Genomic DNA, 5000 nt, shown 5'->3' with positions numbered 1-5000 from the left:
AACTTTCCTTTGGAAATAATTTACTTTAAGATACACGATCCAAAAATATTTCATATTGCCGAAACCCGGGGTCGAATCAGGGACCTTTAGATCTTCAATCTAACACTCTCCCAACTGAGCTATTTCGGCTTTTTTTCACGCAACCAGGGAAACTTTGCATAGGAAAACAGTTTACTTTAATGTATACGACCCAAAAGCCTTTCTTGTTGCCGAAACCCGGGATCGAACCAGGGACCTTTAGATCTTCAGTCTAGCGCTCTCCCAACTGAGCTATTTCGGCTCTTTTTCATGCAACCAGGGAAACTTTCCTTTGGAAATAATTTACTTTAAGGTACAGGATCCAAAAAGATTTCATATTGCCGTAACCCGGGATCGAACCAGGGACCTTTAGATCTTCAGTCTAACGCTCTCCCAACTGAGATATTTCGGCTCTGTTTCATGCAACCAGGGAAACTTTCCTTTGGAAATAATTTACTTTAAGATACACGATCCAAAAAGATTTCATATTGCCGAAACCCGGGATCGAATGAAGGACCTTTAGATCTTCAATCTAACACTCTTCCAACTGAGCTATTTCGGCTCTTTTTCACGCAACAAGGGAAACTTTGCATAGGAAAACAGTTTACTTTAATGTATACGACCCAAAAGCCTTTCTTGTTACTGAAACCCGGGATCGAACCAGGGACCTTTAGATCTTCAGTCTAACGCTCTCCCAACTGAGCTAAATCGGATCTTTTTCACGCAACCAGGGAAACTTTCCTTTGGAAATAATTTACTTTAAGATACACAATCCAAAAATATTTCATATTGCCGAAACCCGGGGTCGAATCAGGGACCTTTAGATCTTCAATCTAACACTCTCCCAACTGAGCTATTTCGGCTCTTTTTCACGGAACCAGGGAAACTTTGCATAGGAAAACAGTTTACTTTAATGTATACGACCCAAAAGCCTTTCTTGTTGCCGAAACCCGGGATCGAACCAGGGACCTTTAGATCTTCAGTCTAACGCTCTCCCAACTGAGCTATTTCGGCTCTTTTTCATGCAACCAGGGAAACTTTCCTTTGGAAATAATTTACTTTAAGGTACAGGATCCAAAAAGATTTCATATTGCCGTAACCCGGGATCGAACCAGGGACCTTTAGATCTTCAGTCTAACGCTCTCCCAACTGAGATATTTCGGCTCTTTTTCATGGAACCAGGGAAACTTTCCTTTGGAAATAATTTACTTTAAGATACACGATCCAAAAAGATTTCATATTGCCGAAACCCGGGATCGAATGAAGGACCTTTAGATCTTCAATCTAACACTCTTCCAACTGAGCTATTTCGGCTCTTTTTCACGCAACAAGGGAAACTTTGCATAGGAAACAGTTTACTTTAATGTATACGACCCAAAAGCCTTTCTTGTTACTGAAACCCGGGATCGAACCAGGGACCTTTAGATCTTCAGTCTAACGCTCTCCCAACTGAGCTAATTCGGATCTTTTTCACGCAACCAGGGAAACTTTCCTTTGGAAATAATTTACTTTAAGATACACGATCCAAAAATATTTCATATTGCCGAAACCCGGGGTCGAATCAGGGACCTTTAGATCTTCAATCTAACACTCTCCCAACTGAGCTATTTCGGCTTTTTTTCACGCAACCAGGGAAACTTTGCATAGGAAAACAGTTTACTTTAATGTATACGACCCAAAAGCCTTTCTTGTTGCCGAAACCCGGGATCGAACCAGGGACCTTTAGATCTTCAGTCTAACGCTCTCCCAACTGAGCTATTTCGGCTCTTTTTCATGCAACCAGGGAAACTTTCCTTTGGAAATAATTTACTTTAAGGTACAGGATCCAAAAAGATTTCATATTGCCGTAACCCGGGATCGAACCAGGGACCTTTAGATCTTCAGTCTAACGCTCTCCCAACTGAGATATTTCGGCTCTGTTTCATGCAACCAGGGAAACTTTCTTTTGGAAATAATTTACTTTAAGATACACGATCCAAAAAGATTTCATATTGCCGAAACCCGGGATCGAATGAAGGACCTTTAGATCTTCAATCTAACACTCTTCCAACTGAGCTATTTCGGCCCTTTTTCACGCAACAAGGGAAACTTTGCATAGGAAAACAGTTTACTTTAATGTATACGACCCAAAAGCCTTTCTTGTTACTGAAACCCGGGATCGAACCAGGGACCTTTAGATCTTCAGTCTAACGCTCTCCCAACTGAGCTAATTCGGATCTTTTTCATACAACCAGGGAAACTTTCCTTTGGAAATAATTTACTTTAAGATAAACGATCCAAAAATATTTCATATTGCCGAAACCCGGGATCGAATCAGGGACCTTTAGATCTTCAATCTAACACTCTCCCAACTGAGCTATTTCGGCTTTTTTTCACGCAACCAGGGAAACATTGCATAGGAAAACAGTTTACTTTAATGTATACGACCCAAAAGCCTTTCTTGTTGCCGAAACCCGGGATCGAACCAGGGACCTTCAGATCTTCAATCTAACACTCTCCCAACTGAGCTATTTCGGCTTTTTTTCACGCAACCAGGGAAACATTGCATAGGAAAACAGTTTACTTTAATGTATACGACCCAAAAGCCTTTCTTGTTACTGAAACCCGGGATCGAACCAGGGACCTTTAGATCTTCAGTCTAACGCTCTCCCAACTGAGCTAATTCGGATCTTTTTCACGCAACCAGGGAAACTTTCCTTTGGAAATAATTTACTTTAAGATACACGATCCAAAAATATTTCATATTGCCGAAACCCGGGGTCGAATCAGGGACCTTTAGATCTTCAATCTAACACTCTCCCAACTGAGCTATTTCGGCTTTTTTTCACGCAACCAGGGAAACATTGCATAGGAAAACAGTTTACTTTAATGTATACGACCCAAAAGCCTTTCTTGTTGCCGAAACCCGGGATCGAACCAGGGACCTTCAGATCTTCAATCTAACACTCTCCCAACTGAGCTATTTCGGCTTTTTTTCACGCAACCAGGGAAACATTGCATAGGAAAACAGTTTACTTTAATGTATACGACCCAAAAGCCTTTCTTGTTGCCGAAACCCGGGATCGAACCAGGGACCTTCAGATCTTCAGTCTAACGTTCTCCCAACTGAGCTATTTCGGCTTTTTTCGTGCAACCAAGGAAACATTCCTTTGGAAATAATTTACTTTAAGATACACGATCCAAAAACATTTCATATTGCCGAAACCCGGGATCGAACCAGGGACCTTTAGATCTTCAGTCTAACGCTCTCCCAACTGAGCTATTTCGGCTCTATTTCACGCAACCAGGGAAACATTGCATAGGAAAACAGTTTACTTTAATGTATACGACCCTAAAGCCTTTCTTGTTGCCGAAACCCGGGATCGAACCAGGGACCTTTAGATCTTCAGTCTAACGCTCTCCCAACTGAGCTATTTCGGCTCTTTTTCATACAACCAGGGAAACTTTCCTTTGGAAATAATTTACTTTAAGATAAACGATCCAAAAATATTTCATATTGCCGAAACCCGGGATCGAATCAGGGACCTTTAGATCTTCAATCTAACACTCTCCCAACTGAGCTATTTCGGCTCTTTTTCACGCAACAAGGGAAACTTTGCATAGGAAAACAGTTTACTTTAATGTATACGACCCAAAAGCCTTTCTTGTTACTGAAACCCGGGATCGAACCAGGGACCTTTAGATCTTCAGTCTAACGCTCTCCCAACTGAGCTAGTTCAGATCTTTTTCACGCAACCAGGGAAACTTTCCTTTGGAAATAATTTACTTTAAGATACACGATCCAAAAATATTTCATATTGCCGAAACCCGGGGTCGAATCAGGGACCTTTAGATCTTCAGTCTAACGCTCTCCCAACTGAGATATTTCGGCTCTGTTTCATGCAACCATTGAAACTTTCCTTTGGAAATAATTTACTTTAAGATACACGATCCAAAAAGATTTCATATTGCCGAAACCCGGGATCGAATGAAGGACCTTTAGATCTTCAATCCAACACTCTTCCAACTGAGCTATTTCGGCTCTTTTTCACGCAACAAGGGAAACTTTGCATAGGAAAACAGTTTACTTTAATGTATACGACCCAAAAGCCTTTCTTGTTACTGAAACCCGGGATCGAACCAGGGACCTTTAGATCTTCAGTCTAACGCTCTCCCAACTGAGCTAATTCGGATCTTTTTCACGCAACCAGGGAAACTTTCCTTTGGAAATAATTTACTTTAAGATACACGATCCAAAAATATTTCATATTGCCGAAACCCGGGGTCGAATCAGGGACCTTTAGATCTTCAGTCTAACGCTCTCCCAACTGAGATATTTCGGCTCTGTTTCATGCAACCAGGGAAACTTTCCTTTGGAAATAATTTACTTTAAGATACACGATCCAAAAAGATTTCATATTGCCGAAACCCGGGATCGAATGAAGGACCTTTAGATCTTCAATCTAACACTCTTCCAACTGAGCTATTTCGGCTCTTTTTCACGCAACAAGGGAAACTTTGCATAGGAAAACAGTTTACTTTAATGTATACGACCCAAAAGCCTTTCTTGTTACTGAAACCCGGGATCGAACCAGGGACCTTTAGATCTTCAGTCTAACGCTCTCCCAACTGAGCTAATTCGGATCTTTTTCACGCAACCAGGGAAACTTTCCTTTGGAAATAATTTACTTTAAGGTACAGGATCCAAAAAGATTTCATATTGCCGTAACCCGGGATCGAACCAGGGACCTTTAGATCTTCAGTCTAACGCTCTCCCAACTGAGATATTTCGGCTCTGTTTCATGCAACCAGGGAAACTTTCCTTTGGAAATGATTTACTTTAAGATACACGATCCAAAAAGATTTCATATTGCCGAAACCCGGGATCGAATGAAGGACCTTTAGATCTTCAATCTAACACTCTTCCAACTGAGCTATTTCGGCTCTTTTTCACGCAACAAGGGAAACTTTGCATAGGAAAACAGTTTACTTTAATGTATACG

General features: G+C 41.2%; 5 non-coding genes across 5 annotated transcripts; all 5 read right to left on the bottom strand.

Moving 5' to 3' along the window:
* Positions 1-207: 207 nt before the first annotated feature.
* Positions 208-280, bottom strand: TRNAF-GAA (transfer RNA phenylalanine (anticodon GAA)). The gene has a single exon. It is a non-coding gene; the product is annotated as a tRNA-Phe (tRNA).
* Positions 281-959: 679 nt separating this feature from the next.
* On the bottom strand, positions 960-1032 carry TRNAF-GAA (transfer RNA phenylalanine (anticodon GAA)). The gene has a single exon. It is a non-coding gene; the product is annotated as a tRNA-Phe (tRNA).
* Positions 1033-1710: 678 nt separating this feature from the next.
* On the bottom strand, positions 1711-1783 carry TRNAF-GAA (transfer RNA phenylalanine (anticodon GAA)). Its single transcript has one exon. It is a non-coding gene; the product is annotated as a tRNA-Phe (tRNA).
* A 1431-nt stretch (positions 1784-3214) lies between these two features.
* Positions 3215-3287, bottom strand: TRNAF-GAA (transfer RNA phenylalanine (anticodon GAA)). The gene has a single exon. It is a non-coding gene; the product is annotated as a tRNA-Phe (tRNA).
* A 78-nt stretch (positions 3288-3365) lies between these two features.
* On the bottom strand, positions 3366-3438 carry TRNAF-GAA (transfer RNA phenylalanine (anticodon GAA)). The gene has a single exon. It is a non-coding gene; the product is annotated as a tRNA-Phe (tRNA).
* Between the last annotated feature and the right edge of the window lie 1562 nt (positions 3439-5000).

The sequence above is a fragment of the Phalangium opilio genome, unplaced genomic scaffold (genome assembly GCF_054372755.1).
Source record: "Phalangium opilio isolate 3A_F unplaced genomic scaffold, DU_Popi_V2 ptg000038l_1, whole genome shotgun sequence".
Lineage (NCBI taxonomy): Eukaryota > Metazoa > Arthropoda > Arachnida > Opiliones > Phalangiidae > Phalangium > Phalangium opilio.
Note: the sequence above shows the minus strand (reverse complement) of the source record. Positions and strands in the feature narration are given on the sequence as shown.